This window comes from Tenrec ecaudatus, chromosome 6, assembly GCF_050624435.1.
Source record: "Tenrec ecaudatus isolate mTenEca1 chromosome 6, mTenEca1.hap1, whole genome shotgun sequence".
NCBI lineage: Eukaryota > Metazoa > Chordata > Mammalia > Afrosoricida > Tenrecidae > Tenrec > Tenrec ecaudatus.
In genome coordinates, this window is record NC_134535.1 from 144,273,149 (window position 1) to 144,285,572 (window position 12,424).

Consider the following 12,424-nt stretch of genomic DNA (forward strand, 5'->3'; position numbering starts at 1 on the left):
GTTCTCATTCTTGTTGGTTTCTAGAAATTTACTGATTTCATCTCTGGTCTGGGCCAGTAAACACTCCTTTTGCAGTACACTTATTCAACCTCCAATGGTTTGCTCTTGTTTTCTTCCTGTTCCTTTTGTTGATTTCCAGCTTTATGGAACAGTGGTCAGAGAGAGAGGTCTGTATGATATCAATGTGCTTAAATGTATGTATGTAGATTTGCCTTATTCCCCAGCATGTGGTGTCTCTTTGAATATGTACCATGTGAACTTGAAAAGAATGTGAATTAATTTGTATTTGGATGAAAAGCTCTGTAAATATTTATCAGGTCAAATTGTCTAAATGTATGTAGTGTTTAGATCTCTAGCCTTGTTGAATTTCTTTCCCTGTGATCTATCTTTCTCAGAGAGCAGTATATTGAAGGCACCTAATATAATTGTTGAGCCTATGACTTCTTTTTTCCTCTTTTGGAGAGTTTGGTTGATGTATTCAGCAGTGCTCTTGTTCGGGGAATATGTGCTGACAATGCTGACATTCCCTTGGCATTATATAGTGTCCTTCCGTATCACTTTTCATGGTTTGCACTTTAGGTCAACTTTATCTGAGATTAGGATTGCAAACCCTGCTTCTTTTAATTGCTGTTTGCTTGGTATGCCTTTCCCCAGTCTTTGATTCTCAGCCTATTTTTATGTGTAGTCTTGAGATTTGTTTCCTGTAAGCAGTTGAATGATGGTTTGTGTTTTCTAAACCAGTCTGCTAACTTCAGTATTTTAATGCTTGAGTTCAGTCCATTGATATTCAGGGTTATTATCTCCATCTGTGGACTCTGTGATGGCATCTTGTACCTTTTGTGTTGGGTGTTTTCCTACTTCCCTTTCTTATCAGTGTGTTGTGCATGTGTGTGTGGTTCATTCTTGACTTATTTCCACCCTTAAGCCAATGCTATCTTCGGGGCTATTTTCTCTATGTTGCTCTCTGGGTGGGGTTGTTCTATGTGGTGGTCTCTTATGTATGCTTCTTGAATGCTGTTCTTCTGCCCACACTGGGTAGGCAAGGATCTTTTGTAGGCCTGGGTTTCTTCTAATGTAATCTTTGAGTTTTTCCTTGTCTGGGAAGACTATTACTTCTCCATCTATCTTGATAGATTATTTGGCTGGGTAGAGTATTCTTGTTTTTCCGTTATTTTCCTTCAATTTTTGGAAGATGCCACTTCACTCTCTCTTCTTCCTAGTGTCCACTGATAGGTTAGAGCATATTCTTATTAAGAAATTTTTATATGTGATTGCTTGTTTTTTTCTAGCTGCTCTCACGGTTTTGTCCTTTTCCTCAGTTATATAGTTTAACTATTATGTGCCTTGGTGATTTCTTAGGATTCAGTCTAGCTGGTGTTCTTTCAGCCTCCTGAATGGTTGCCTGGTTTTCATTTATTAAGCTGGGAAAGTTTTCCTCCAAGAATTCTCTCACTAATATTGCAGATGACTTCTTTGTTATTCTGATTTTGTTCCTCTTCATAGCATTAAATATAGCTCTTAGGTTTTCTTCAGCTTTTCTGATGATCTTATTAGATTTTTGTCCAGGTTTGTTAAAGGATGCCTGGCTGTCCTCTAGGTCACTGGTGTGGTTCCCTGCCTCCTCCAGTTGATTGGCGAAGTCCGTGACTCTGCTACTGGTTTTTGTTATCTCATCCCTTAGCTCTTGTATTTCCCTTTGGTGTGTGGACTTTATCTCCTTTATCATTTCATCCTTTTCCTGTATTGTTTCCTCTATAGCCTGTATGACCCGAAATAGCATTCTGAAATTTTATTTATTTCTGTGGCAGACCAATGTCTGCTTCTTCTCCACATGTTGTTAGGTTCAAGACATCTTCTGCCATTGCCCTTTGTTTCTCCTGTTTTTTCATTGAGGTTATTTGGCCTGATTGCTGTTTGCATTGTATTGTTTTGGAGTAGCCAGGTGCCATTTTCCAGGGTGTTGTAGAGCCCTGGTTCTCTCTGGTGGAGTTGTAGGGATGCTTCTTCAAACTGCCTGCAGCTAATTTCACTATGGAATTGGCCTACCACTTTTTCCTCCTGTGGTTTCACTCTTTCCCTAGTCAACCAGTAATCTGTTATTTGGAGGGCACAATGTATGGTCTTCTCAGGGGGTGCTGGTTGGATTGTTGTGGACCCAAGAGAATGGTGCTCTACTGGGTGATCTCAGAAGAAGCCGTGATTGTGTGGCCTGTGGCAGCTTGGGGCATTGCAGAGGGCTTGTGGGTGTGCCTGCTGCAACAGGAGTGCCACAGAAGGCTGGTGGGTTGCCTACTTTTATGTAGAACACTGCAAATGTTAGGCGGAATTGCCCTGGTCAGGTAGATCCCTGTGGAGGTTACACAGAGGTTTCTGCAGCCACGTGGACTGTTGGTGACTGTTAGCCAAGCTGCCTTAGGCTGTGTGAGGAACTACGGCTGGCAGGAGGAAGTTCCCTCAGTCATGTGGGACCACAGAGAATGGGTAGGAGCTCCCCTAGCTAAGCAGGCAGGATTTCCCTGGTAGAATGTGGGCAGGATTTCCTCAGCCAAGTGTTAAGCACTGCAAAGGGGAGGCGGGAGGAATTTAACCCAGAAGACGTTGGGCGGATATCCCTTGGTGGAGGGTGGGCAGGCTTGCCCAAGCCTCTGGTTACACTGCAGAGGGTGGAGCATGCCCAGCTGTTTGGAGGGCAGGCATAAATGCCCTAGGCTAAGGGGAGTGGTCTGGAGGTCAGCACAGTGGCATGTGAGAGAAAAGGGAAGAGAAAAAGAAATTTTTTAAAAACTTAAGCCCGCTGAGACTGTCTGGGATAGCGGGAAGAGAGGGAAACAAAAGTAGCCATATGGCTGAGCTCTGATCCCTGACCATGGGGCTGAAGAGATTTAATCCATGCCTAGAGGTGGCAGCAAGCTGTGGCTGTGTTGAGATAAAGCACTGCTGCAAATGATCCTGGCTCTTGCCGAGATAGTGGTGGGGCTAAGGTAAAACCCTAACCTTTAAATCATTTCTAATAACTTGTTTTAGTTCCTGGCCAGTACCCTTTGCATCACTTTAAAGTGTGTTGGGTATCTGCTTTCTGCCTCTGGGTTTCTCATATGACTGAATATTCTCACAGTGGGGTTGACTAGCTCAGTTTGAGAATCATGTGGATGAAACTTCCCCAGCTGGTTCTGTTTTCCCGAAGATCGACCAAACCAAACAAAAATTCTAACATTGAGTCAAATGCAATTCAGAGCTACCCTTATAGGGCAGAATGGAACTGCTCCTGTCCATTAACCAGACTGTAACTCTTTACAGAAGTAAAAAGCCTCATCCTGTCTTCTGCAGAGCAGAGCAGTTGGTGGTTTGAGACAGCTGACATTGGAGGTAACAGCCTAATCTGTAACCCCTAAACTTCCAAGGCCTTTGAAGATCTACATCTTCCCTTTTAAAGACAGTAGCACTGCCATCTGCCCATGGCTGGTTTTGTCTATGTGACCTGCAATGACATCCATGGCTAATGAGAAATTCTGCCTCCTTGCCTACCTTGGCCAAGTGCAGTAAAGTCACATGGAGAAGGCCCATGTGTTGGCATTTTAAGATGCTATTAGGTTGATGATCTGGTCATTGGGAACATATGGAATGTGCCACATTTGTTTTACACTTCTTTTATTCTTTAGTCCAAACTATCACTGTCAACACATGTGAAGCCAACATAACAGATGCTGCCAGAGCAGATTTCAGGCTCTCCTAATTGGTGTCATTAAGTACACAGTGCCTCTTCTCCATGAGATTACAGTGTTAAATTCTGTCCCTATGATTCTCCCTCTGGGAATCAATTTTCCCACAGGGGAAACTGAAATGTGATCCAAAGGTTTGTCTAGGGCTCATGCCTGAGAATGTTATCTTTCTGCACACACAGCCACACAGCAAATACCTGGGTCAGTCTTACCTCTTGCCCCAGTCCTTACCACCCATCTTCCCATAGGGAAAGGGCCCTGAATCTTGATGATTTGTGAATGCATCTATGTATTTGGGCACATGATTCTGGATTCCTATCATTTAACTTAATTCTAGACAAAGTTGAACCAGAATAGTGCACCCAGAGGACTTGATACTTTACTGGACTAACTTCAGTAGAAAATACCTCATCAGTTAAAACATCCATTAAAACTCATCTTACACTTATTTTTACATGAGAAACTAATCATCCTCATTGTCCAGAGTCCTGATGTTCCAGAAATAACAAATAGCATAGAGTGGGTTTGGTTTTTGACACACATACACTGCACCTACAATAAACCACACGCATAAGAGTAAGAAAAATGTGTTAGGGAGAGAACTTGTCTATACAATAAAGTTTGGAGTTCCCCAGTGCATAGAAAAGTTATGTCTATGAATTTCGCAGGGGCATTGTGAAACAGTTTGAGCCATTTGAAAATTACTCAATGTGGCACAGACATGAAGTGAACACATGCATGGTGCCCTAGGCTTGCTAGGGGAGGGCTGCCACAAACCTTCGAGCTGTGAGAACACATTATCTGGAGAGCACATGAGGGTGAAGCTCAACAACGAGGTGGCAGCTTGCTGACTTCAATGCTCTTCTATAGAAATTCCAAAATGAACATTTCAAGGTGTAAATTACATTACTCTCTTGGGTCCCCCATCGCATGGAGAATAAACCCAATTGTAAGCCACCAGGCCCCTGTCATCTGGTCCCTGTTTCTCCATCCTCACCCCTATCTTTTATAGAGTTTTCTATGCTGCTTCTTTCCTCCCTTCTTTTCCCTTTCACCACAGGTATAGTCTCTCATTCTCATATCATCCAGGTGTCCTCACTCAGGACCACCTTCTTGTCACCCTTGCTGGAGCAGGCTCCTCTCCTTTCACCCTGGGCTCCCTTGATTCCACTTCCTTTCTAACACTCACTATTACCTGGAAAGAGAGCATGTGATCATCTGCTTGTCACATCATATGACTCACCCCCTAGGATCTAAGCTTCAGAAGGGCAGTCATTTGTACTCCAAAAGTCTCACAGATATTCTTATTTACTCCTTTCCCCCAGTTTTTGAAGAAGCAGACTGATTTACATAGTTTCAAAGTCAAAATGATTTAAAACAGTGTCCAGAGATGTTGAATTCACATTCCTGCCCCTGTCCAATTTAATCAGCCCATCTCCATAAGAATGTATTTACAATCATCTCTGTTTAGCCTTCTAGGACTTATTTATGCAAAGACAAGCATATATATTGAATAAATACAGGAACATATGAGCATATAGGTGTTGTTATTAGGAATCAATTTTGACTCATAGGGATCCCATGTGACATAGTTAAGTTGTCCTTAGGATTTTCCTTATGGAAGTAGATCACTAGGTGTGTTACTTTGGGTTGACTGGAGAAAAAAATTCATAGACACTCATTTGTGTGTAAGAGAGAACTTTATATCAAAGAGCAATTTTACATTAAAGAAACAGCCCAGGTCAGTACAAATCAAGTCTATAAGTCCGATATCACCCCATATGTCAATACTAGTCCATAAATTCCTCCTTAGATTCATGCAGCCATGCAATGACACCAAATGCAGGAAGATCACAGGCCAGTTGGTGGAAAGTCTTGTGAATCCATTGCTAGTGGATGCATCTCAGCACTGGTGTGGGTTTCCAAGTGGGCTCCTCCGGCTCCATGGCTCTGGCTCTCTCAGCATAACTCCATGTGGTTTGTCAATAGGAATGTATCACAGGGAATGAGTGTATCTGGCTTCTAGTGAGCTGTTTTGATGCCGTTGCACATCCAAATTAGGTTATCAATCTACAATCTGATTGACAGGCTAGACTCCATCCCTTCCTCAAGTTGACAGATTATGTGACTGCCACGCCAAGTTTTTTCCCCTAGAACTACTGGGTTATTGGATGGTAGGGGGAGGTGGGGCTGATGGGGTGGTGGTCTCAAACCATTGACTTAACAGTCAGCAACAAAGTGCTTTAACTAGTATGCCATAAGGGGGCTTTCTCTTTCACTTTATGAGATGGTTAAGGTTTATTGTGCCAACCTGACTGATCAACATGTGGGATTAATTGAAGGGTGGAGAGATAAATGGCTCGGTGAGCTTTACCTTTCTAGTTCTTGGGTCTCTTGCTCTCTGATGATCAGACCAGGGTACAGCTTCCTTAGTCAGTTCCCTGCTTCAGCTGGTAATGCTCACTTCCTACAAGACATCCCTAAGGAGAAGCCACATGGACTTACCCTGATGCAACCCTGGGTGCTAGAGCAGCCATGTGGAGACCCCTGCCAGTGCTGAGATGCTTACATGCTCAGATTTGGCTTTCCTCCTGCAGTCAGCGTCATTGAATGTGTTTTGTGAGATTGAGGAGGATTTTGTAGATTGGTGTAAGACATATGGGCTAATGTTAGATTTATGGGCTGGGACAGAACTGGGTTGTGATGCTTTTTAATGTACACTTACCCTTTATATAAAACTCTCCTTTATACAAATAAGTTTCTGTGGATTTCTTTCCCTAGTCTACCCAGAATAACACTATCTATCTATCTATCTATCTATCTATCTATCTATCTATCTATACCACTGAACAAAATGAACCCAGAATTACTTGTGCTTACTTACTAATCTATAGTGAACAACTTCACTCCCCCCCCTACTAAATCAAAGAATGTGCTTCTAGATATGGCAACGATCTCTCTCCCAACTTTAGCTTCTGTTTACAGAATTAAAGCCTCTTTTCCAATTTATAGCCCCTGACAAGGATAGAGTACCAGTAATCAAGGTAAGCACAGATATACTTGTGCTTAATAATCAGAGTGAACAGTTTCAGAGGTCTTCCCACCACATTTCTATCTGGAATTGTCCACAGAAGACTATTAAGCAAGCCCAGGAAACCCTTGTTTACCCTATATATTAGATAATCTGGCCCTTTATACAAGAGAAAAATTTTAAAAATGACTATTACAAAATTATAGGAACCAACACCCTCAATGAGAAAACAAGAAAAACAGAACAGCAGAGCTAACAATGCTCATAGAAGAATCATATGTGGATCTGCCACAAAAAGAAATCTCAGAAGGTTGCTTGGAATAATACAGGATATGAGGGAAGCAACGCAGAAAAAGGACACAATGATAGAGGAACGAAGTGCACAATAGAGGGAATTAAGTCCATGAAAGGGGATGAAGTACATGTACCAAAGGGAAATACAAGAGCTAATGGATGAGGTAACAAAAGCAAAACACAAGATCACAGATTCACCAGCAGACTAGAGGAGGTGGGGAATAGTACCAGCAATCTTGAGGACAGTCAGTCAGACTTCAACAAATGGGAAAGACAGTCAAACAAGATAATCAATGAGGCAGACGAAAACCTGAGCTCAATGACAGATGCTATGACGCAGAACAATATTCAAATAATTGGTCTATCAGAACAAGACACAATGAAGATGCCAGCAGTTAAATTAGTAAGGGCTGGAAGCAAACATCCTCACCTTAATGAATTAGAATCAGACACATAAAGTAAACAGAAAGGATAGCGATTAGACTAAACCTGAGAAAGAACTCACCAAGACATGTAACAGTTAAATGATCTAACTGAGAAAAAAGAGAAAATTTTAAGAGCAGCAAGACAAAATAGGTGGTCACATACAATGTAGTGCAGGTAAGAATATGCTCAGACTTATGAGCAGAAACTATGAAGAGGAAAGAGTGGAGTAACCTCTTCCAAACGCTGAGTCCTCTACCTTGCCAAACTAGCTATTAAGATAGATGGCGGAGTAAGAGTCTTCCAAATAAGGAAAATCTCAAAGAATAAGCCATAAGAGACCCAACCTTGCAGAAAATCCTTGATGACTCACCATGGTCAGAAGACCAACATCCACTAAGCACATACAGGAGACCACCATATAGCCCACCTCCATCCAGAAGCCAACACACCAAAAACAATTACCAGATAACACAAACACACAAACAAAGCACATTGATATAAAGGGAGATAGGAAAACACCTAACACAAAAGGTACAAGATGACAGCAATACATCAAAAAATGGTGGATAATAACTCTGAATCTCAATAGCCTCAACTCACCCATTAAAAGACAAAGGCTAGCAGACTGGCTCAGAAAACATAATCCATCAATCTGTTGCCTGCAAAAGACACATCTTAAGCTTGCAGACAAAAATAGACTAAAATATAAGGCTGATGGAAAATATACCAGGCAAATGGCAACTTAAAAAAAGCAGAGGTTGCAATCCTAATTTCCAACAAAATTGACCTCAAGGTGCAAACCAAAACAAGAGACAAGGAGGGGCACTATATAATGCTCAAAGGATCTGTAGACCAGGAACCAGTGAGCACAATAAATACATACATGCTTAAAAAGCGATCCAAGAAATTCATCAAACAAATTATTCAAAAGATGAAAAAAGAAATCACAGATTTAACAATCATAGTAGGTGACTTTAATACACCATTATCAGAGAAAGATAGATCACTGGGAAAGAAGCTCAACAAGGAGACTACAAAGGTAAACTACAATTAGACAATTGGCCCCGAGAATAGTACCAGCATTCTTGAGGATAATCAGCCAGACTTCAATAAATGGGAAAGACAGTACACTTTGAGTCTGAATAAATTCAGACACATAGAGATAATTCAGATGTCACTCTTGAATCACCAAGACATAAAGCTGGAAATCAATAAAAGGAAGACCAGAAAAACAAGGGTAAACCATTGAAGGATAAATCATGATCTTGTGTGATGCAAATGGGTACAGGCCCAGATTAGAGAGAAATTTAGGAGGTTTCTAGATACTAATGAGAATGAGAATGCAACACACCAAACCTATGGGCTACATCAAAAGCACTTATCCGAGGCAGCCTGGTAGCAATAAATGCATATATGAAAAAGGAAGAGGCTTATGACTGATGCACTATGACAAAACCTCCATCAACTAGAACAGAGTCAACAGAACAACCCTACCATAGCTAAAGAAAAAAGAAAAATCAGGGCAGAGTTAAACCAGTGGGAAGACAAGAGAACAATGCAAAAAAAAAAATCAATGCAGCAAAAATCTGGTTCTTCAAAAGGATCAATAGAATCTACAAAGACTGCTAGCAAGCCTAACCAAGTAAAGGAAGGAGCAAACCTCAATAGTTAGGATGAGGGATGAAACAGGGGAAATTACAGTGGACCCTCAAAAGATTAAAAGAATAATCACAAAGTACTATGAAAATCTGTACTACTATTAATTCAACAATATGGAAGACATGGACAAAGATGAGGAAAAACAACCCATTCCTAGATTATCGAAGATAGAGGTCAAGAATCTCAACATACCCATAGCAAAAGAAGAAATAGATACGGCTATTAAGATACTACGAACATAAAAATCTCCTGGACCAGACAGCTTCACAGGAGAATTCTACCAAGCATTCAGGGAAAAGCTATCACTGTACCTCTACAAATTATTCCAGATCATAGAAAAAGATGGCAAACGCCCAAACTCATTCTACGAAGCCAGTGTAACTTTGAACTCAACCAGGGAAAGGATCCCACAGGAATAAAGAACTACAGACCAATATCTCTAGTGAACATACATGCAAAAATCCTTAACAAAATATTGGCCAATAGAATACAACAGTATATAAAACATATCATCCACCATGATCAGGTGGGATTCATTCTAGGGATGGTTTAGCCTCTGAAAATCCATCAATATTATTCACCACATACATAAGAAAAAGGATAAGAATCACATGATAATATTGATAGGCACAGAAAAAGCATTTGACAACATCAAACACACATTCCTAATTAAGACACTGAAGATAGGAATGGAAGGAAAATTCCTCAAGTTAATACAAGCTATCTATGAACAGCCAGCATCATAGCCAAGGAGAAAAGATTTAAAAAATCCCACTGAAAAAGGAGACCAGACAAAGATGGCCTTTGACCCCCACTTCTATTCAACATTGTACCGGAGGTCCTAGTTAACAACATATGAAGGTGAATGACATTAAACATGTGCAACTGGGAGAGGAGGAGGAGGCTATTTGCAGACAGCATGATTCTGTACATTGAAAATCCCCCAAACTCCACAACAGGAGTATTGATAGCAATAGAGGAATATGGAAGGGTGGCAGGATAAAAGATCAATAAACAGAAGTCTATTTGATTGCTATCTATCTCATAAAAGACCAGGACAGGAGGAAAGCCAAGGGAAATAGAGGAAAGAGCTAGGAGGCAAAGGGCATTTATAGAGGTCTAGATAAAGACATGTACATATGCAAATATGCATTTGAGGATGGGGAAATAGATCTATGTCTATATTTATAGGTTTAGTATTAAGGTGGCAGAAGGACATTGGGCCTCTGCTCAAGTACTCCCTCAATGCAAGGATACTTTCTTCTATTAAATTGGCAATCTATGATGCTCACCCTCCCGACACAACCACTGAAGACAAAGAGGGTGAACAAGAAAATGTGGTAAAGAAAGCTGATGGTGCCCGGCTATCAAAAGATATAGCGTCTGGGGTCTTGAAGGCTTGAAGATAAACAAGCAGCTGTCTAGCTAGAAGCAGCACACTACCTGTGTGATCACGAGGTGTTGATAGGATCAGTTATCAGGCATCAACAAACAAAATTTCATATCATTGGGTGCACACCTCCATGATATGATCGCTGAGGACAAACAGGTGCATAAGCAAATGTGGTGAAGAAAGCTGATGGTGCCTGGCTATCAAAAGACATAGTGTCTGGGTTCTTAAAGGCTTGAAGGTAAACAAGTGGCCATCTAGCTCAGAAGCAACAAAGCCCACATAGGAGAAGCACACCAGTCTGTACGATTATGAGGTGTCGAAGGGATCAGGTATAAGGCATCATTAGAAAAAAAAAATCTTACCATAGTGAATGAAGGGGAAAGTGCAGAGTGGAGACCCAAAGCCCACTGGAGATCCCCTTTCAGAGGGGTCTAGGGGAGGAAATGAGTCAGTCAGGGTGTGATGTAGCACCGATGAAGACTACAGCTTTCCTCTAGTTCTTAAATGCTTCCTGCCCCCCAACTACCATGATCTGAATTCTACCTTGCAAGTCTGGATAGAGCAGAGGTTGTACACTGGTGCAGATAGGAGCTGGAGGCACAGGGAATCCAGGGTGGATGATACCTTCAGGACCAGGGGTGTGAGTGGCGATACTGGGAGGGTAGAGGGTGAGTGGGTTGGAAAGAGGGAACCGATTATAAGGATCTACATGTGACCTCCTCCCTGGGGGACGGACAACAGAAAAGAGGGTGAAGAGAGACGTCGGACAGGGCAAGATATGACAAAATAATAATTTATAAATTATCAAGGGCTCATGTAGGAGGAGGGAGCAGATAAAAAAGAGGACCTGATGCAAAGGGCTTAAGTGGAGAACAAATGCTTTGAAAATGATGAGGGCAAAGAATCTACAATGTGTTTTACACAATTGATGTATGTATGGATTGTGATAAGAGTTGTATGAGTCCCTAATAAAATGGTTTTTTAAAAAAGACCATGGAAGAGGATATCAAGAAGGCAACACCCTTCACAATAGCCTAGAGCAAATCGAAATATCTAGGGACATATTTAACAAAGAAAACCCCATAAGATGTATACAAAGAAAACCCCAGGGCCAGACTATAGTCAACCGAAAGCAACCGCCACTAACAGAAGACTCAATATAGCAAAGATGTCAATCTTACCCAAAGCACTATATAAGCTTAAGGCTATCACAATTCAAATTCCAACAACCTGTGGGGGTAGGGCCAGGCCCCCACAATTAATCATGGGTTCGATAGGCGCAATTGTATGGTTGAGATATATAAAGATTATAATAAAGTCATAGAGAGCATGAGATAAAGGAGAGATTAAAATAATAGAGTCAGATACATTTCATAGTAGCATGTTCACCTCAGCCCCTGTTGGGGGAAGCCAGCCCCTAACACATCATCATGGTTCTGGTAGGCACAATTGTTCAGTGATAATAAGTACAGATCATAGTAAAGTTGTAAAGAGCATGAGAGATAGAAGAGAAGTATTAAAAAATGGAGTCAGACCTAATTCATGGTAGCATGCTCACTTCAGCCCCACTTGGTGGTCCACGTGGATGGAGCGAGAGAATTTAATGCTAGCCCAGGCTTTTTATATTCTCTGGGGACATGCAAGCCCCTTAATTACAGGTGAGGACCTACGTCATAGGAAGGGGTTGTGCTATAGGTAAAACATTAATGGGGGGGGGGGCGTGATCTAGGAAAATATACACAATAGGAAGAGGAGGGATTGGGGATATACATGTGACAAGATGGGCGGATCCTAGATACAGGATGGCAGCCTAACTTTGGATGCCACAGATCAGTTTGGCCTGTTCCCTGGCTCAACTGATAGAGACCATTAATCCATTGTCTCTAGCAGCAGGGAGCAGGC